This window comes from Pyrus communis, chromosome 17 (assembly GCF_041283825.1).
Source record: "Pyrus communis isolate YQ-2024b chromosome 17, ASM4128382v1, whole genome shotgun sequence".
Lineage (NCBI taxonomy): Eukaryota > Viridiplantae > Streptophyta > Magnoliopsida > Rosales > Rosaceae > Pyrus > Pyrus communis.
Genome location: NC_142581.1, coordinates 11390316 through 11412989, shown reverse-complemented (window position 1 = coordinate 11412989; position 22674 = coordinate 11390316). Strand labels below are relative to the sequence as shown.

At 40.0% G+C, this 22674-nt stretch overlaps 1 long non-coding RNA gene across 1 annotated transcript; it reads left to right on the top strand.

Moving 5' to 3' along the window:
• The first annotated feature begins 2651 nt into the window (after positions 1–2651).
• On the top strand, positions 2652–3115 carry LOC148689466 (uncharacterized). Its single transcript, XR_015958369.1, has 2 exons — positions 2652–2803; positions 2892–3115. It is a non-coding gene; the product is annotated as an uncharacterized LOC148689466 (long non-coding RNA).
• Positions 3116–22674: the final 19559 nt, after the last annotated feature.

The window sequence follows — 22674 nt, the reverse complement described above, 5'->3', positions numbered from 1 at the left end:
GAACTATGTCTTGATTGCTGTTGAAATATCTATCCAACCAACTATTTTTCCACCCTGAAAATACAATAAAATAAAATTGGTAAAGTTGTAGTTTGGTGGATAGTCATGGGTAAGGTATAGAGAGTTGAGCTCTACGGAGCGTGCGTGAAGATCCACATGTGCGTTGCTAGTGGCCCTATTATGCCTAGGAAAAGTCTCCATTTGCATGCCTATCAGAACCTAGATGGTGAAACAAAAGGCAAATTGGTCCACCACTCCCAACACATTATGCCCATCCCGTTTTTAGGCTTATCTGCTCGTTACATTTTATTCCCATTGTTATAGAATTAGTGGGTGAATGCCTACTAAAAAGAATGCCCAAAAATTTAGTAATAGTGTTTGATATTTTCAAAAGTATCATCATTGTATTTTGATAGTTGTAGTTACGAGAGTCACTATATAAATAGAGCACTCCGTCTGTTATCAAATGCACTGCGAAAGAAAGCAAGAGAAATAATATCCGTATCCCTCCCTTTCTTTATCTGCCATCCTTTTTTGTGTTCTACCTACTAAAGTAATAATGTGATATTTTGCACCTGCTTCGCTTTTGTCCTTAGAAATGTTATCTCTCTAACTTTTGTCTATTTATAACACGTTATCAGCACGACTCTCTAACCTTAAATAGTTCACATCTGCCTTCATCGAAAGAAAGAAAAAAAAAATGCTTCCTTTACGGTTTTTCCTGTTTTTCTTCTTCTGCTTCATCTGCGTGATGCACCATTACGATGAGCTGCTAGCACCATGCTTGCTTCTCGTTCTAAATTTAACAGTTACTTATATCTTTGATTTCTTGTTTGGTATAGTCTTGGTTTCCAACCCAGTGTTTATTTATGTTAATTTTATTATAATCAAAGATGGTGCAGTATAATCGCCCATCTTGAACTGCAAATTTAATTTTCACTGCAATCAAAGATGGTGCGGTACAATCGCCCATCTTGAGCTGCAAATTTAATTTTACTGCAATTATAGGTGGTGCGGTATAATCGTCCACCTTGCTCTATATATTTAAATCGATTATATCTTGCTCTGCACATTTAAATTTTTCTGCTGTTCAAGTGGTGCAAAATAATTGCTCATCCTATGCTTGTTTCAATGAGAATGGTGCGGTATAATCGCCCTTCTCATTAATCATGAAAATCTCGAGCTTGAAGTTTCGAGTGCTTATCATTTTTGGCCTGAAGATCAAAATGAAAAATTTGTAAGAACCAGAAGTTTTGACGCTATATTCCTCTAGGAATACATATTATTTCAACTTCTTACGCATCTCAATTTTCTTTTAGAAAGAAAAGAAAATGGCTAACTTGGCAAAGCTTGATTTTGCTGCCTTGGACATTACTGGGAAGAATTACTTTACATCAGTACTGGATACCAAGATCCACCTGGAAACAAGGAATTTGGAGATACCATTAGGGAAGAAAACAGCTTATCCTCTCAAGATCAAGCGAAGGCCATGATCTTTATTCGTCACCATCTTGATGAGGGATTAAAGAGCGAGGTACTTAACGGTTGAAGATCCGTTAACTCTTTGGAAGGCATTGAGAAACAGATACAATCACCAGACAACGGTGATTCTGTGAACACGAAAAATTCCTGACGACGAGGAACAAGAATACGTGTACAAAAATAATATTTTTGTGTTTAATGATTTTGGGGTTACGATCTCTCTCAAATTTGGTCCTCTGATTCTATCTCCGTAAGATGTAGATTTGTTGATCCAAGGGCCGTCGAGGCTTGATCTTGGATGAACAGTTGTAAGTTTCTTCAAGGGCCTTCATGGCTTTGATCTTGAAGGTTGATGGAAGTTTCTTCAAGGGCCTTTAGGGCTTGATCTTGAATGTTGATGGATGATCGGATTTTCAAGGGCTTTTGGGCTTGATCTTGAAGAACAGTTGGTTTTCTTCAAGGGCCGTCGAGGCTTGATCTTGAATGAACAGTTGGTTTTCTTTAAGGGCTTTTGGGCTTGATCTTGAAGAATAGATGTGTGGATTTGCTTGTTGATCCAAGGGGTCGTCGGGGCTTGATCTAAGGATGAACAGTTGATGAATGGATCTTCAAGGGGCGTTGGGCTTGATCTTGAAGAATGGGTGTATGGGTTTGTTGAGATTGTTGATCCAAAGGGCCGTTGGGGCTTGATCTTAGGATGAACGGATGATGAATGATGAACACTTTCTTCAAGGGCCGTCGGGGCTTGATCTTGAATAATGGTTGTGTGGATTTCTTCAAGGGCTTTTGGGCTTGATCTTGAAGGTTGATGGATGAGCGGATCTTCAAGGGCTTTTGGGCTTAATCTTGAAGAACGATTGGATGTGTGGATTTGTTGAGGTTGTTGATCCAAAGGGCCGTTGGGGCTTGATCTTAGGATGAACGGATGATGAACGATGAACACTTTCTTTAAGGGCCGTCGGGGCTTGATCTTGAGTTGGTGGGAGTTCTTCAAGGGCCGTTGGGGCTTGATCTTGAGTTGGTGGGAGTTCTTCAAGGGCCGTTGGGGCTTGATCTTGAAGGAGGATTTGACGAAGAACGAAGAGTGCTTTCTTGATCCTTCGGGATTTTCTTGAGAGCTTTAGAACTTTAAGGTTTCAAGGTTTTGGTCCCCCTCCATGTGAGGAGTATTCTCTTCCATTTTGGGAGTAGAGAAATGTATTTGTGAATTGGCTTTCTTGGTGATATTCCTCTTGATGGAGAAGCCTATTTATAAGTTTTGAGAATGAATCACCACCATTCATTTTTTTGGTGAAGTGAGTGGAGGTTGTAGGTGAAGTAAGTGTGTGAGGTTGGTGAAGTAAGTGGAGGTTGTAGGTGAAGTAAGTGGATGTTGTGGGTGAAGTAAGTGGAGGTTGTAGGTGAAGTAGGTGGAGGTTGTAGGTGAAGTAAGTGGATGTTGTGGGTGAAGTAAGTGTGTGAGGTTGTAGGTGAAGTAAGTGGATGTTGTGGGTGAAGTAAGTGTGTGAGGTTGGTGAAGTAAATGGATGTTGTGGGTGAAGTAAGTGTGTGAGGTTGTAGGTGAAGTAAATAAATGTTGTAATTTTAATACATTGGTTAACATTTATTTTACTGAAATTTCGATGTCTACAAATGCCCCCACTTCAAGGCGCGTCGTAGACATGTGCTTGTCACGTGTAGAAGATGCGTTTTGAAGTCCCTTAATGTAGATGTCAACCCAAGGGCCGTTGAGGCTTGATCTTGAATTGGGCTGGAAAATTTCTTCAAGGGCCATCGAGGCTTGATCTTGAGTTCGACTGGAAGATTTTCTGGTTTCCTCCAATCGTTGATTTTCCACAGGCTTAATCTTGAACTGGGCTGGAGGATTCTTTTGGTCTCCTCCGAAGGTCTGAACTTACTCCTTTTATCTGGAGTTGAATTTGATTCAAGGGTGGTGAACACTTGATTTTGAATCGGACTTGTGATTTCTTCAAGGGCCATCGAGGCTTGATCTTGAGTTTGACTGGAAGATTTTCTGGTTTCCTCCAATCGTTGATTTTCCACAGGCTTAATCTTGAACTAGGCTGGAGGATTCTTTTGGTCTCCTCCGAAAGTCTGAACTTACTCCTTTTATCTGGAGTTGAATTTGATTCAAGGGTGGTGAACACTTGATTTTGAATCGGACTTGTGATTTCTTTAAGGGCCATCGAGGCTTGATCTTGAGTTCGACTGGAAGATTTTCTGGTTTCCTCCAATCGTTGATTTTCCACAGGCTTAATCTTGAACTGGGCTGGAGGATTCTTTTGGCCTCCCCCGAAGGTCTGAACTTACTCCTTTTATCTGGAGTTGAATTTGATTCAAGGGTGGTGAACACTTGATTTTGAATCGGACTTGTGATTTCTTCAAGGGCCATCGAGGCTTGATCTTGAGTTCGACTGGAAGATTTTCTGGTTTCCTCCAATCGTTGATTTTGGTGATGATTTTGAGTTCAAAGAGCCAGAAGTGACGGTGGTATAGTTTGACTTCACCACATCATTAAGATCTAGCTCGATGATCCATTTCTGAGCCAACTTCATGATGAGATCTTTTAGCACAAAGCACTTTTCCGTCGGATGACCAATGAAGCAGTGGAATTTACAGTACCTTGGACTGTCAGTACGGTTCATATCTTCCGGCCGTTTGCACTCAGGTAGGTCGATCACCTTTTTGTCAAGCAAGTCTTTCAACATGGCAACCACGTCAGAGTCGGGGAATGGATAAGTCTTCTCCTCAAGCTCCTTCAAAGTGCGTCTACGTATCTCTTGATCACGAAAAGCTTCGGTTTGAATCGCCTTGCCTCGTGTATGGATTTTGACTGGAGTTGTGTTGACCGTCATTGCTTCCTTGGTGGGTTTCCACGCAGCCTTATCCACCTTTGGCCCCAAAACTTTGTCATTCTTGTTGTCGGCGATCTATTCTTTCTTCCCATGACTGGTGATGCTTAACTCCATATCATGGGCGCGGGTGGCTAACTCCTCAAATGTTCGTGGTTTGATGCCTTGAAGGATGTAGTGTAGTCCCCACTGCATGCCTTGAACGCACATCTCAATGGCAGAGGTTTCAGAAAGCCGATCTTTGCAATCCAGGCTTAATGAACGCCATCTATTGATGTAGTTGATGACAGGTTCATCATCTCAAGCGAAGGCCATGATCTTTATTCGTCACCATCTTAATGAGGGATTAAAGAGCGAGGTACTTAACGGTTGAAGATCCGTTAACTCTCTGGAAGGCATTGAGAAACAGATACAATCACCAGACAACGGTGATTCTGTGAACACGAAAAATTCCTGACGACGAGGAACAAGAATACGTGTACAAAAATAATATTTTTGTGTTTAATGATTTTGGGGTTACGATCTCTCTCAAATTTGGTCCTCTGATTCTATCTCCGTAAGATGTAGATTTGTTGATCCAAGGGCCGTCGAGGCTTGATCTTGGATGAACAGTTGTAAGTTTCTTCAAGGGCCTTCGTGGCTTTGATCTTGAAGGTTGATGGAAGTTTCTTCAAGGGCCTTCAGGGCTTGATCTTGAATGTTGATGGATGAGCGGATCTTCAAGGGCTTTTGGGCTTGATCTTGAAGAACGGTTGGTTTTCTTCAAGGGCCGTCGAGGCTTGATCTTGAATGAACAGTTGGTTTTCTTCAAGGGCTTTTGGGCTTGATCTTGAAGAATAGATGTGTGGATTTGCATGTTGATCCAAGGGGCCGTCGGGGCTTGATCTAAGGATGAACAGTTGATGAATGGATCTTCAAGGGGCGTTGGGCTTGATCTTGAAGAATGGGTGTATGGGTTTGTTGAGGTTGTTGATCCAAAGGGCCGTTGAGGCTTGATCTTAGGATGAACAGATGATGAATGATGAACACTTTCTTCAAGGGCCGTCAGGGCTTGATCTTGAATAATGGTTGTGTGGATTTCTTTAAGGGCTTTTAGGCTTGATCTTGAAGGTTGATGGATGAGCGGATCTTCAAGGGCTTTTGGGCTTAATCTTGAAGAACGATTGGATGTGCGGATTTGTTGAGGTTGTTGATCCAAAGGGCCGTTGGGGTTTGATCTTAGGATGAACGGATGATGAACGATGAACACTTTCTTCAAGGGCCGTCGAGGCTTGATCTTGAGTTGGTGGGAGTTCTTCAAGGGCCGTTGGGGCTTGATCTTGAAGGAGGATTTGACGAAGAACGAATAGTGCTTTCTTGATCCTTCGGGATTTTCTTGAGAGTTTTAGAACTTTAAGGCTTCAAGGTTTTGGTCCCCCTCCATGTGGGGAGTATTCTCTTCCATTTTGGGAGTAGAGAAATGTATTTGTGAATTGGTTTTCTTGGTGATATTCCTCTTGATGGAGAAGCCTATTTATAGGTTTTGAGAATGAATCACCACCATTCATTTTTTTGGTGAAGTGAGTGGAGGTTGTAGGTGAAGTAAGTGTGTGAGGTTGGTGAAGTAAGTGGAGGTTGTAGGTGAAGTAAGTGGATGTTGTGGGTGAAGTAAGTGGAGGTTGTAGGTGAAGTAGGTGTGTGAGGTTGTAGGTGAAGTAAGTGGATGTTGTGGGTGAAGTAAGTGTGTGAGGTTGGTGAAGTAAATGGATGTTGTGGGTGAAGTAAGTGTGTGGGGTTGTAGGTGAAGTAAATATATGTTGTAATTTTAATACATTGGTTAACATTTATATTAATAAAATTTCGATGTCTACAGATTCTTCCAAGGCTCGCTATGAATGGACTCACCTAAGGATCCAGGATTTCAAGTCAGTGGTTGAGTACAATTCTGCGTTGTTCAGAATTACCTCTTCAATGAAGCTTTGTAGGGATACCACTACTGAGGAAGATATGCTGGAAAAGACTTTCAGCACATTTCATGCCTTTAACGTGCTCCTGCAGTAGCAGTATAGAGCGCGAGGCTTCATTGAATACAACCAGCTGATATTTATGCTTTTGGTAGCTGAACAAAACAATGAGCTCCTGATGAAAAATCATTAGTCCTGACCTACTGGATCTACACCATTCCTATAAGTGAATTCTGTTTCCCTTGAAGTGAATGCCACATCCTCTGGTGGTGATAATCATAAACAAGGCTGTGGCCATAAGCGAGGCCAGTGGAATAGGAAAGGCAAGAATAATGGTGGTCAGTTTCACAACCAGATTCTAAGGAAAAATTCAGGCCCAAGCTTTAAAAATGGAAATCGCCACAAGGGTAAAGCTTATATGAACAATGTTCCTAGAAACTCTGATGGAGTCTGCCATAGGTGTGGTGGCGATGGGCACTGGGCGCGTACCTGTCGCACCCCAAAACATCTGGTGGATCTATATCAAGCCTCCCTCAAAGAGAAATATGTTGAGACTAATTTTCTCGACCAGGCTAGATCAATGGATATACTTGATCCTGTGTGTGACTTATCATGACAGTTGAACACAACCCACTTAAATGTCTCGGACTTTATTGTGGAAAGGGGGAATGAAGTGTATTGGTTCGACTGAATCATTTATATTTGATGTACTTTTATTATTCTGAACTTGTAGTTTAAAAACTCGCATTTCAATAATAGAGGCATTTAAATTTCTAAGTTGTTTTTAACTGTGATCCCCTTTACTCAGAAAGCATGGATAAAAACTATGGTTATTCTCAAAACATGAGAAATAGCGGAGATATTTGTCTTGCAGACAGCGCAACCGCACATACAATACTTCGTGATCGAAAGTATTTCTCAAGCTTGATGCTTACAAGAGTAAAGGTAACAATCAGGTCAATTAGATGTAATTGAAGTCTCAGGGAAAGCCTAAATTATGTTACCAAATGGAAAAATATTGTCCATACAGAATGCATTGTATGCTACTCGATTTACTCGAAATTTGTTGAGTTTCAAAGACATACATTTAAATGGATACCACATTGAAATGAAAAGTGCAGAAAATGTGGAGTATCTATGCATTACCTCCAATGATACCCAGAAGTGTATATTGGAGAAGTTGCGTGGTTTGTCAAGTGGATTGCATTATACATACATAAAGACAATTGAATCATATGCTGTCATGAACCAGAAGTTCATTGATTCAAAAGATTACATGATTTGGCATGACCGTTTGGGTTATCCAGGATCCACCATGATACGTAGGATCATTACCAATTCTAATGGACATCCATTCTTGAGCAGAGACATTGCTATCTCAAATGATAACCCTTGCAAGGCTTGTTCTCAAGGGAAGTTAGTAATTAGACCGTCACAACTAAAGGTTGATGCTGAATCCCCATCATTTTTGCAAAGAATTCAAAGGGATATTTGTGGACCTATTCAACCATTTTGTGGACCATTTTGATATTTTATGGTTTTGGTTGATGCAGCTACCCGATGGTCACATGTTTGTCTCTTATCTACTCGGAATGTAGCTTTTGCGAGACTTCTTGCTCAGATAATCAAGTTGCGAGCACAGCTCCCAGATTATCCCATTAAGTCAATTCGACTTGATAACGCTGGTGAATTTACGTCTCAAACCTTTGATGATTACTGCATGACATTAGGCATTTATGTTGAACACCCTGTTCCTCATGTCCATACTCAAAATGGTTTAGCAGAAGCATTGATCAAGCGGCTTCAGTTAATAGCTCGCACTCTGCTCATGAAAAAAAAATTGTCAGTTTTTGCATGGGGACATGCCATCTTACATGCTGCATCATTGGTTCGATTGAGACCTATAGCCAACCACCAATACTCCTCAATATAACTCGTGTTCGGACATTAGCCAAACATTTCACATTTACGAGTTTTTGGTTGTGCTATTTATGTGTCTATTGCACCACCGTAACGCACTAAAATGGGACCAGCGTAGACTGAGAATTTATATGGGTTTTGATTCACCATCTATCATTAGATATTTGGAACCCCTGACATGTGATATGTTTACAGCTCGTTTTGCTGATTATCACTTTGATGAGAGAGTCTTCTCGTTGTTAGGGGGAGAAAAAACCGTTCCAGAAGAACGACAAGAGCTGACATGGGTTGTACCCACCTTGTCTCATTTTGATCCATGTAACACTCAATGTAAAGCCAATCAAATGCCATATGCATTTAATAATGCTATGAAAGTGACAAAATCACATATACTAGCTGCAAATGCACCTGCAAGAATTAATGTCCCTGTTGGACAAAATAAAGTGGCAGCGAATGGTTCATCTGGTGCACGCCTGAAGTGTGGTAGACCCCCAGGTTCAAAGGATTCAGCCATTCGAAAGAGAAAGACAAGGGCACAACTGAATCTAAATAAAATCATTCAGGAAGAGAAAATGAATGAAAAATATGCAATTCATGATTCTGTACTTCCAGAGAAAGAAAATGTCCTTAATGAGACACATGTCCCTGAAGAGACAGCAGTACATGAAAGCAAAGAAATCTCCATAAATTATGCATGTACAAATGAATTGTGGGATCAGAATGAAATAATCATCGATGATATGTCACATTTGCAGTAGCCATTGAAATCATATTAAGTGATGATATTGAGCTTCGCTCTGTTGATGAATGCAAACATAGACAAAATTGGCCTAAGTGGAAAGATGCAATCCAGGTAGAATTCAATTCCTTGGAAAGGCGAAGTGTTTTTGGACCGATAGTCCAAACTTCGCCTGATGTAAATCCCGTGGCTTACAAATGGGTATTCACAAGAAAATGCAATAAGAAAAACAAGATTGCAAGATTCAAAGAACGACTCGTTGCACAAGGCTTTTCACAAAGACCTGGAATTGATTATGAGGAGACATATTCTCCTGTAATGGACGCAATTTTGTTCCGTTACTGAATAAGTTTAGTGGTTTCAGAAAAGCTTGACATGTGACTTATGGATGTCATCATTGCGTATCTATATGGAAAATTAGATACTGACATATACATGAAGGTCCTAGAAGGACTTAAGTTGCCTGAAATAACTAACAAACCACAAGGTGTGCTTTTGATCAAATTAAGACGATCATTATATGGGCTGAAACAATCTGGACGAATGTGGTATAATCGTCTCAGTGAATATTTGATCAAAGAAGGATATATCAACAATGTCATTTGCCCTTGTGTGTTCATTAAGAAATCCAATTCTGGATTTGCTATAGTGGCAGTATATGTTGATGATATGAACCTAGTTAGAACTCCTGAAGAGCTTAATAAAACTACTGAATATCTGAAAAGCGAATTTGAAATGAAAGACCTTGGGAAAACAAAATATTGTCTTGGCCTGCAGATCGAGCATTGTGCTAATGGAATTTTGGTCCACCAATCAGCTTACATTAAAAAAATCCTAAAGCGATTTGGCATGGACACCCACTCAGCATGCCAATGGTCGTTCGTTCTTTGGACATTAAGAAAGATCCATTCTATCCAAAAGAAGATGATGAAATGGTCCTTGGTCCAGAAGTACCATATCTGAGTGCAATATGTGCTTTATTGTACTTAGCGCAATGTACTAGACCAGATATAGCTTTTTCAGTTAACTTGTTAGCAAGGTATAGCTTTGCTCCAACAATGCATCATTGGAAAGGAGTCAAAGATGTTTTAGGATACCTTCGTGGAACAACAGACATGGGTCTCTTCTACTCAGGAAAATCCATAAATGACCAGATCCTTACTGGATATGCATATGCTAGTTTCTTCTCTGATTTGCATAAAACCTGCTCACAAACTGGATATGTGTTCACTAATGGAGATACAACAATCTCATGGCGCTCAACAAAGCAAACATTAGTTGCTACATCATCAAATCACTCAGAAATACTTGCTTTACATGAAGCAAGTCGTGAATGTTCCTGGTTAAGATCAATGATCCATCATATCCGGAATTTATGTGGTTTACCTTCGAAGACAAACAATCCAACTGTCATCCATGAAGATAATGCAGCCTGTGTTATCCAAATGAAGGAATGATTCATTAAGGGCAATAAGACTAAACACATATCGCCAAAGATTTTTAGTGGACATGAGCTTCAGAAGACTAAAGTTATTGAAGTTAGATAAATCCGTTCCAATGAAAATCTGGTAGACCTGTTCACCAAGTCTCTACCAAAGTGCACGTTTTAGAAGTTAGTGCAGAGTATCGGATTACGTCGACTTACCAATCAGCTAAATTTGAAGAATGCGGAATCACGGGGAGATAAATATCAGGGGAAGCATCCATGATACATACTTGTTGTACTTTTTTTCCTTCGACTAGGATTTTTCCCACAGGGTTTTTCCTATCAAGGTTTTAACGAGGCAACATAAGCATACTTAACACTATATCAACAATCCAGATAAAGTTGTACTCTTTTTCCTTTAGTATAGTTTTTTCCCATTGGGTTTTCTGAGCAAGGTTTTAACAAGGCAACTGATGTTGATATGTGGGCATCCAAGGGGGAGTGTTATAGAATTAGTGAGTGAATGCCCACTCAAAAGAATGCCCAAAGACTTAATAATAGTGAGTAATAGTGTTTGATACTTTCAAAAGTATCATCATTGTATTTTGATGGTTGTAGTTACGAGAGTCGCTCTATAAATAGAGCACTCCATCTGTTATCAAATGCACTGTGAAAGAAAGCAAGAGAAATAATATCAGTATCCCTCCCTTTCTTTATCTGCCATCATTTTTTGTGTTATAGCTACTAAAGTCATAGTGTGATATTTTGCACCTACTTAGGTCCAGTCCTTAGAAAGGTTATCTCTCTAACTTTTGTCTATTTATAACACCCATCCAATTTTAGACTTATTTGCTCTTGACATTTGATTTCATAAGAGGTGGTCTGATTAAATAAATTAAATAAAAATAATAATTAATATTGAGCAGTGCGAAATGCTAAAAAGTGTTTGTGCTTATCTTTTTCGAGAGAGGATCCTTGCTAGATTCTCTTTGTGAGGATCTCAGGGATCCTCCAATCACATTCATTCATCGTACATTACATAATCAGTTTTCGTCAGGTACTGTTTATATTCAATTTTAAATAATAAAAAATTATAATAATTTTTTACCGCACGATGTACGATGCGCAGATGTAATTTGAGTATCCTTAGAATCTTCACAAAAAGGATCCAGCAAGGATCCTTATTCATTATTTTTCTAATTAAAAATCATTCCACGGCACAAAGCAAATGTTAATACACAAGTTGGATAAAGAAAATTACACAAGTTGGCCAAAGCGTGTTGAATGGACAAGTTGGCATGCAAGAAAATTAGAAGGATTGTGAGGGAAAAAAAATGATGTTTAGGGACAGAAAGTCCAGGTTTTGCTGTATATGTATGGGTGGCAACGAGTCCTAAACAGCGACGTCGTGGCCATTGGTCGGGTTTTGTAGATCGTTGGCCGCTCCTCAAAGGCTAATCTTTCCCTTCTTCACCCCAGATACACAAATTGAGGCCGCAAAGTCATTGGTGACAGCGAGGTTTCTACAAATTTTCTACCACATTTTTTGGTGGGTCTAGGGACAAAATTTACTCATGCGATCTTATTTCCCTACTTTTGTATTTTATTGAGCGTTTATTAACAAACTATCCTCTTTGCAGAGGGTTTTTTTATTATCACGGGCGTTACACGCTCCTAATTTTGTTTGTTTTTTTTTGTTTTTTTATGTATGTACAAACCATGTCATTTGGTATTGAATACACTTCTATTTCATTACTTCTTACAAACATTTGATTTATTTATATGTGTGTTCGCCATGCAACTCATTTTTAATTAAGTGATCACTTTTATTACACAAAATAAGTGACGATCGTGTTGCATTGTAAGATGGTTTGAAAATAGTTATACGTACATATACGAAAATATTGGTTGTAGACAATCTTTCAGTACTAATATGTACATGCATCCAGTTAAATTACTAACTGTTGTGGTCTATTTTATCTGACAAGGTTAAAGAGGGCCGGCGGCAAGGAGAATAGAGAGAGAGAGAGATGTGTTTGTAGAATTGTAGTGGAATGTGTGTTGTTATCCCTCCTACATTGTGCCTTTATTTATAGTAAAAGGAGAGAAGATATTCCTTCATCCCCAAGGAATACAAGATACAATAGGAAATGATAACTAGAATCAAATCTAATCTAGGATTTACACAATCACACTTAAACAAGGAATGTTTACAACACTCCCCCTTGAGTGTGTAAATACTCAAGGTAGATTTAGCATCATGCAAAAGTTGAGGAAGTCGACTCGTCGGCACTGATTCTAAGGAACAACGCTTATTCTCGATAAGGTAGGAACTTGCATAAGTAGTATGTCTCACTAAAAAACCCTAAGGCTATGGCAAAAACTTGAGAAGGGACAAACTCCATAGTCTAAGGAAAAATGTGTGAGAAATGCAAAGTCAAAAGAAATGTCTACGGGATGTCATCAGGGACATGACCAGCCCAAGATGGGTGCTTCATTAAAACCTAGTTAGGTAGCAAAAATCCAGTGGGAAAAATGCTCTTAATCGTAGGGAAAAAGAGTACCTTAAGATTAAGCAAGTATCTATAGGATACTCCCCCTGAGTTTGACATAATTCCAAAGAGAAATAGCAAAGTTACAACTCAGAAAGTTTATGCATACCAATTCCATGAACAAGCTTCTGAAACGTCGCCTTCCGCAGTGATTTGGTGTTGTTGTGAAAAGAAGAATTTCGGCACAATGTGCTTGGTGTTGTCTCCTTTGATGTAACCCTTCTTGAGCTGTTCGATGCATGCTGCGTTGTCTTCAAAGATCATCGTCGGGACATCAACGGCGGGATAAAGATCACATGAGCTTCGAATATGACCCACTACTGCTCTCAACCAAAAGCATTCCCGAGTTTCTTGATGTAAGGCAAGAATTTCAGCATGGTTAGACGAAGTGGCAACTAAGGTCTGTTTAGTTGACCTACAAGAGATTGCGGTGCCTCTAATGGTAAAGACATAACTCATTTGAGAACGTGCCTTGTGCGGATCAGACAAGTATCCTACATCGACATAACCAACAAAGCGAGAATCAACTCAAGGAGCATAGGCTGCGACACCATTCGAGGATTTATACGGATAGAACAAGCCCAAATCCGTAGTACCCTTAAAGTAACAGAAGATGTCTTTCGCGCCAATCTAGTGTCTGCGTGTAGGTGCATTACTGTATCTTGCCAAAAGATTAACAGCGAAGGAGATGTCAGGTCTAGTGCATTAAGCTAAGTACAATAAAGCACCTATTGCACTTAGATAAGTAACTTCAGGCTCCAAAATCTCTTCATCATCCTTATTCGGATGGAAGGGATCTCGTTTTGCATCTAACGATCAAACGACCATAGAAGTACTCGAAGGCTTCACTTTATCCTCATTAAAATGGCGCAACACCTTCTAGGTGTAGTTCGATTGATGTACTAGGATTCCATTCAAACAATGCTTTATCTCGAGACCGAGACAATATCGAGTTTTACCTAGATCTTTCAACTCAAATTCCAACTTCAGGTGCACGACAGTTCTTGCAAGCTCTTCAGGAGTTCCAATAAGGTTCATATCATCAACATATACTGCAACAATCGCAAATCCGAAATGTGACTTCTTAATGAACACACAAGGGCATAGTTCGTTGTTCACATATAAGGGTGCAACTCGAGCAGGTTGGGTGGGTTGGAAGGTCGACCCAACCCTAACCCAACTTTTACAATTCGGGCACGGGTTCAGGTTTGGGTTAGGTTTTAATCGGGTTGAATCAGGTTCGGGTTGGACATGGGCGGGTTCGGGTTGCCCAACTTTTTCAACATTAAAATCCAATTCCACAAATTGTATCCGTTGTAAAAGTTAAACCAAATATGAATGTTTCAACCATGCAAAGTTTGAATTAAAATACAAGAAATACCAAAGCTAGTACCAAAAGAAAAGAAAAACAAAAGAAAAAGTGGAACACTTTATTGTCCAAAGCTAGAATCAAGTCTCTGTAGAGCATGAGAACCCAGTGCGAAAAGCTTCAACAATATCATCTACACCTATAAATGGAATTGTACAAAGTTTTATTTCATTATAAAAATTCTGAAAAAAAAATAAGAAAAAAATTTAGGTGTAGCACTGCAAAGTAAGAAACAATGTAAAACTTACTTAAAGTACCACTTATCTTCAAATCCAAAACTGCAAGAGGAAAAGAAAAATTGTTTGCTAAAGTAGGATCAAGGTGACTAGTACAAAATCGCAGTAGATTTTCTTGCACATCCTATAAACTTACTACACCACTATAAAAATCCTTCATTGTGCGGTCACCGGAAATATCAACGCTACAATTCCCTACAACATATCACCAATAAAATTTGAACTGTAAATAACTAGCAAGGAATATTGACAAAGAGAAAAGGCATCATGGATAAGTACTCACACGTCAAGAAAAAGTCCAACATTACTCAGGCATTTCAATGAATGGGTTCGGGTTGATTTGGGGGGGGGGGGGGCAAATGATCAACAAAACCCAACCCAATCAATGAACGGGTTGAAATTAGGTTGGGTTCAGGCAGATTATAACTAAAAAAAAAACTCGCTTGTTTAAAGTCGGGTTGGGTTCAGGTTGGCCCAACCAAAACTTGCACCCATATTCATATATCCCTGACTGGTCAAATACTCACTCAGGCGGTTATACCACATTCTTCCAGATTGTTTCAAACTGTAGAGTGAATGCCTCAGCCAAAATGAGAGCGTGTTCCGGGGTTTGGAAATATTTGAACTAGTTAAAGTAAGTCCTTCGGGAACTTTCATATAAATTTCCGTATCAAGATCCCCATAGAGATACGCGATTACTACGTCCATTAGCTGCATATCCACTTTTTCAGAAACTACCAAACTGATAAGGTAGCGAAAAGTAATCATGTCCATAACAGGTTAGTAAGTTTCATCATAGTCAATCCTGGGGCGTTGTGAGAAGCCTTATGCAACAAGACGAGCTTTGTAACGCACAATTTCGTTCTTCTCATTACGCTTCTAAACAAAAACCCACTTGTAGCCAACAGGCTTCATATGTGGATGAGTAGGAGCTACAGGTCCAAATACCTTACGTTTCGTAATCGAATCGAGTTCGACTTGGATTACTTGTTTCCAGTTTGACCAATCAATTCTACGTCGACATTCATCAACGAAACGTAGTTCAATGTCATCGCTCAACATGATCTCAGTAGCTATTGCATATGCTAATGCATTGTCGACAATCATCTCATTTCTACTCCACACATCATCTAAGCTAGCATAATAGACCGAAATCTCACGATTCTCAGGAAGAAGATTCGTTCTTCAAGGACGCTTCCATAATCTAGAATTTCCTCATGAGTTGGATAGAATAAGTAAGTGATAGTCTGATTCACGGTAGGCTCTTCAGGACCTTGTGCATTGGGTTTCCTCTTCCGGAGATATGAATCCTTTGAAACAAAGGGTCTGCTATGCTTTCATGTAGGGGCAGATGATTGGCTAGCCACTAATGTACGTGGATCACTAGAATTGGCGTCCCGGGCCTCCAGGAGGAAAGTCCGTCTTACATTTGGTACATCCATCTTTGCAAGCGTATTCGCAATTGGAATATGTGATTTTGTCACGCGTGCTAGATCGGTAAAAGCATCTGGCATGCTCTGAGCTATGCTCTGGAGATCTAATATGCTTTAGACTGAGCGGGGCGGAGATTTAAATGAGACAAAGTGGGAGTCGTCCACGATAATTTGCATTGTTCTTCAGGAACGTTAACGTTCTTATCTCCCACTAAATATAGGAAGACCATCTCATAGAAGTGACAATCCGCGAAACAAGCGGCAAACAGATCACCTGTCAAAGGTTCTAAGTAGCGAATAATCGAAGGAGAATCATATTCAACATAGATTCCCATCTTTCGCTGAGGCTTCATTTTTGTACGTAGAAGTGGCTAGATCGGCACATATACCGCACAACCAAAAATACGCAGATGCGATATGTCGGGTTCATATCCGATAACCAATTGAAGGGCACTAAATGGTTGTGTCGCAACAAGTCGCAGACGAACCAACTTTGCTGCATGCAATATTGCATGGCCCTAAGCAGCAATCAGGAGCTTGGTACGTATGACCAACGATTGAGCAATCATTTGTAAGCGCTTAATGAAAGCCTTTGCTAGGCCGTTCAAGGTGTGAACATGGGGTACATGATGTTTAACTTCAACCTCAACCGACATGTCATAATCATCAAAAGTTTTAGATGTAAATGCTCCAACGTTATCAAATCGAATAGATTTGATCAGATAATCAGGGTGGTGAACCTTGAGCTTGATAACATGAGCCAATAGTTTGGAGAATACAGCGTTGCTTGTGGACAACAAGCACACGTGTGACCAACGTGTGGAAGCGTCAACCAAAACCATAAAGTATCTAAATGGTCCACAGGGATGGTGAATCGGTCGACAAATATCCCCCTGAATCCGTTGTAGAAAAATGGAAGGATTCGAACAAATATTGTCATAAGAAGGCTTAGTAATAAGTTTTCCCATTGAACATGTTTGACATGCGATTCCTTGGATCGAACTTAAGTTTCGGGTTAGTGGATGCCTGTGTGATGATTTGAGGATACGGTGCATTGCTATTTGTTTAAGATGTCTCAAAGGATCATGCCAAAGTGTAATTTCATGAGTGGTCCCAGTAGTAAAGCCGGCCATATAGTGGCATTCTATAGGGTGTACGGTCGTAGTAAACAGACCACTTGGGATACGCTCTATCTTCTCTAGAATATGGTTCTGGCCATATTCGTACGAAGTTATGCATAGAAATTCAACTCCATTTTCTACATGTGTTTCAGTGTGGTAATTGTTATCTCTAATGTCCTTGAAACTCAACAACGTTCTTCTGGAATGTGAATAATAGAGTGCCTCGGAAATGGTCAAGATTGTACCATTGGACAACCTGATACGTTCCTTACCATATCCTTCTATCAGGTTGGATGGGCCTGAGAGGGTTGTCAGGTGTGCATTTTTAGGTATGAAGTTAGTGCAATAGATTCATTCACATAAAACTGTATGCGTGGTTGCACTATCTGCCAGACAACTAACTTTCCCACTAGTCATACCTAGAATGAAAAATTAATTTGAATTGGTCACATGCATAAAAGTTCATAAAAAAAAATATCAATTCAAAAAAACATCATTTATTCAAGGATGGTATTTGATTAAAACTTAATATCCAAAAAACAAATCACCAACAAATAATCCAAACATAAAGGAAAATTGATCAAAAATCAACCAAAAACAAAGGAGGGGTTTGGCCACTAGGTTGAATTCGGCCCCCATTGTCTTATTTCAACTAAAAATATACAAGTCTATGTCTAAGATTCTAATCTTCCATAGGGGTGGTATCCTCTTGGAAGTCAGAAACCTCCATCTTTATAGTCTCCGGTTCATCCACTTGCACAAAGTTTGATTCAAACTTCTTACGACGAGAATGATATTCATCTACAACTTTCTTAGGAGCTCAGAAAACGGTGTTGGAAATGTGCCCTAAAACCAATCATATGATGATACTTTATGGACATTTCACATGTTAAACTAATCTAGTTTAATATTAAGGGCAAAGATTATTGTTTGAGCCGTCTCATATAAATGTTATATGCTTAAACGATAAGTCCAAAGAATATGTGATTGGAAGAATGCGATCTAAAGAAGTTAGATTCATGAGACCATTCTTTCGTTGACACATCCTAAACGTTCCTGATCATAGGATTGTCAATTGGGCATTGACAGTCCGTTAAGATCAGTATGTGCTATGTCTTCTCTCAGGGAGAGTGACATCAAGACAAGTACGTAGGTGCTCAATAGAGAATGAGTTCACTGAACACGATCAACGAAGAGTTCTTATATTCATGTCACATGAGAACTCATGGTTGGGATAATGCAAATTAGTCTTTTGACCTGAGGCATCACAGTTGTCTTGTGGTTAGGTCCTTAATCTTTGATTATGTCAAAGTCACTCCATCAGGAGGGTGTCCACGACATCGTTGGGGTTAAGCCACTTAGCCATGGAGGCAAGTGAATGCGCAACAAGGGATCTCTAACCTTCAAACTGTTTGAGGGAGAATACTCTATGATATGATTAAGAATCTTTGGCCAAAGTATGAATGAGATTTAGGAATGTGTTCCAAATCACATTCAAGATAATCATATAAGCACAAGACTCACATTGGATAGTAGACATGAATAAACTATCAAACCAAACAATGTGGTCAAGAGTATTGTATTAGAGAAAGACCGTATTGCATTTGTAATCCTAAAACTGAATAGGTTCTCCACCTCTTCTGATTAGCTTGGGTAACCATGACATGCTGCTAGGCGTCAACCATGGTTTGTGGAAGCCCTAAAAGTGTATTATCACTAACGGGAGAATTGAAAGTAAGTTTCAATTCACAATCGATTTGAAAGAGTTTGAATCGCCCACTGCCTCGCTAAAAGGAACCTAATGGATCGTACACCGTGTAAGGTAGAGATTGAAGATTCAACGGAGATGAGTAAGAATAATTAAATGGTTTAATTATTTATGGCAAGGATTAATTAATATGTTAATTAATCAAACGAATAAGTTCGTTAAAGACCTCGGGATAGTTTTGGACCTTAAGGCCCAATGGGCTTCGAACGTCAAGTCCATTGACTTAAGTTGTATGACAACTTAATGAATAATGATTCACAAAGGCCCAAATAGCCCAATAAATCCCCTTAGGCCGGCCATTTAGAGGAGGGTAGTGAATTTGGCTTAATTGCAAGTTTGCCACTCCATTGTGAGGTGGTATAAAGACATCTTTATAGCCATTTCATCCTTAGGGTTTTCTTAGGAGTAAAGATGAGAACACAAACCTCCCTTTGCTCTCAAAGAGGCCGGCCAATCTAGAGGGGAAAAGCTAGCAATCTTACTTCCTCTAGGTCACTCATTTCTTCTACAATATGCCTTGGTGTGGAGACTTAGAGGTTCTCAATTTTGGGAACTTGGAGAAACCTTTTCATCCATCCAAATCCATGGATCTAAGATGCAAGGAATGAAGGCCCTCTCTTTGGGTGATTAGCCTTTGCTTATGCAAAGAGGAATCTACAAAGGTATTGATTTCTCAACTCACTTTGTTTTGAGTTGAGTCTTGGTTCACCTATCTACTAGGCTTTGAAGTTCATGGGTTAAGTTTTGTTTTTGAGTGCATATAAACATGATTCCGCCTTTTAATTGTTAATTGCATGTTGTTGATGTTGCTCAAATGAACTTGTTTTTCACAAATATTCTTTCAAACGGGACCAATGGTCATTTGAACCACAGTGATAGCACATATCCGCGTCCATGGTTTCAGGTGCTTTGCCCTTATTCTTGAAGTTTGGGGCCTTGGGAGCGAGGTTTGAGCGCTTTTAGGCTTTATTTCCTCCATTGGATGGGTCTTGACTCTGTTGACCTTGGTGGGATGGCTTATGGCCGCCCCTACCATGCCTCTTTTGGCATTTTGGGCATTGGTTTGTGCTATAATGTGCTTCAGGCACAACAGTCGCCCAGTAGGTAGATGATTCTTCATCAGCAGTTGGTTCTGCTTTTCAGCGAGAAGTAAAACAAAGATCAAATCCAAGAACTTAGTGAACTTCTGAGCTCTATATTATTGTTGTAGGACAATATTAGAAGCATAGAAGGTCAAATAACTCTTCTTTAGGAGATCTTTTTCGATCAAAGTTTCTTACAAAACTTGAGAAGTGATCGGATTCGACAAACTTTAGAATTATATTCATTCACAGACTTAAAAGTCTTGGAAGCGCAAATGCTGCCAGTTCTGTCTTACTTCAGGCAAGAATATGTCATTTTGGTGATCAAAATGATCAGCCAAAATGACCCATAATGCACGTGGATCCTTCTCGCAAGATACTCAGTTTCAGAGCGTCATGAATACGTCTTTGGATGAAGATCATAGCAGTGGCCTTTTCAGCTTCGCCAACAAGGTTGTCGGTCTATTCTTCAATAACGGGATGTAAGTTCTTGGCAGTGAGGTGGAGCTTCACATCTTAGACCCACTTAAGGTAGTTCCTTCCAGAGACCTCCAAAGCGGTGAAGTCGAGTTTGTTCAAATTCGACATGTTCCTATCACAAAATAGATGGACAAGATGTGGTTAGTGTAATGGAGAAAAATCAATCCATTCACATAGGAGTAGAACATAAAAGTTCTAATAGACATGTATTGGTTTAATTTTGCATAAAAACTTCAGGTTTTTATGGGTGATGTTTTTAAATGAAGACTTCAGGTTTTCAAACAAGGCATGTTTGTAAGAAACTTCAGATTTTGAAATAATTATGAACTTCAGGTTTATATATTTTTGCAGGCAAACACAAATATATATAGAAATATGCAACAAGAATATGCAAAAATATAAAAAGAAAAACTAAGCCCACAGGTGGCTTAAGAAAATTGGTGCCGTGCTTCCAAGACCCCAAAATTGGGCTAGGGTGTCTCGGGTGGGGCTACAGGCCCACAGGAAGAGAAGAAACGCCGGGGGGGGGGGGGGGGTGGTGGTGGTGTAGAAGGTACGCCCTGAAGAAAACACGGGCCGCTTAAAAGTTGACCCCTTTAAAAAATGTCACTTAGCCTGTTGTAGGCGGGCCTAAAAAAAATTTTCGTTTTTTTTTCTCTCACGAGCTGAGGGAAACATGCATTGGTCCAAAACAAGGAACCTAAAGGGGGCGTTTGTTTGCCCTCACTAACTCGGACTGGACTGGACTGGACTAGCTATTAGTCCAATACTGTGTTTGTTCCACGCTGGGACTAACATTAATGAGACTAAAGGGGACTAGCATGGACAAAACCCTTCACTAAGAGGTCTTAGTGAAACCCCCCAATAACCATGGGACTAGCTAAGACTATCCTCTATTTCTCGTCCTTGTCATGCTCAACGACCACTCCCGACAGACTCCTCGTCATCGCCGGTCACCTAGATCAATCATTAACTTCCCGACTCTCTTTCAGATCCATTTCACAACCAACTTTCATATAAAATATACCAAATTGAAGCTGGGAGTGACAAGGTTACTATTTTACTTGAATCGAGGCCAAAATGTGGTCGAATGTGGCCGGAAAATGGCCTGGAAGTCTCGGCCTGTTTGGGCTTCTTCAAATCCATGACAAATTCGAGCATGCAAAGCTAAGATCTCGGTCCAGGGATGGTGATGAATTTTTTGGCGGTGCTAACTTCATCCAATTTAATGAGGGTTGGCCAAAAAACACATCGGGAAACCTGCAACTCGTCGGGAAAATTAGAACCGTGAGGTTCCGTTCGAACAACGCATAGCTAAAGAGGGAGGGAGGACAGAGAAATAGAGACTGGAATCAATAAGGAGTTTGACCATGAATGAGAAAGAGACATGAATTGAGAGGTCTGAGAGGAAAAAAAAAGGAAGAGGGTGGGACGATGAGAGAAGAGGAAAAGAGTGGGAAGGAAATGGTAGGAAAAGATGGAGAAAAAGATAAGATCATAATAAAATATTAATAATTTATATATTAAATAAAATAATATTAGAATTTGTTATTATCCAGCTTCTTAATCCAATACTGCACCAAACGCTTCACTAAGTTAGTCCAGTTTAGTCTAGTCTAAGCCAGTCCAGCTTAGTCCTTGAAGCTAATCCAGTCCGAAATAGTCCGGCGCAACAAACGCCCCCAAAGGGTTTTTGGGTCACTGCAGGTGAGCTAAAAAAAAAACAGGCTGAAAGATGGAGCCCAAAAAATTAGGGAGTAGGCCGAGATAGAGCCCAATAGGGCTCGAGTTGGGTCCAAAGACACCCTAGCTATAGTTAGGTGCTTTCTCCAGGGAAGAAGGTCGGCGCTACTGCTTTAGGTGGCCGTGCTTTGGGGCAACGGTGCTTCGGGCGAGTCTATAAGTCATGGGAGACTTCAAAGGTGAACGGAGATTTGAAAAACAAAGCTCGACATTTGTTGTAAAACCCTAGAAATTCGCATTAGGTTTATAGAAAAATTTTGATGAATCTCAATCCAATTCCAGTGTGGGATGACTTCTGGTCATTGTCGACATGAACAAAACGTTCAGGGTGGTGGCTGCAGGCTATCCCATGGTCGATATGGACAAGGACACCGTCAATGGTGTCGGGTTTTCTAGGTTTACACCTGGAGCTCTCGGCTTCGGCATGGTTCAGCCAGAAGCTGCAGGCTTAAGTGAGTGCTCAAGGTCATGGGTTCGAACAACCCAGGCCGTGGTTTCCAATTGCTTTTTTTATTTTTTTTTATTTTT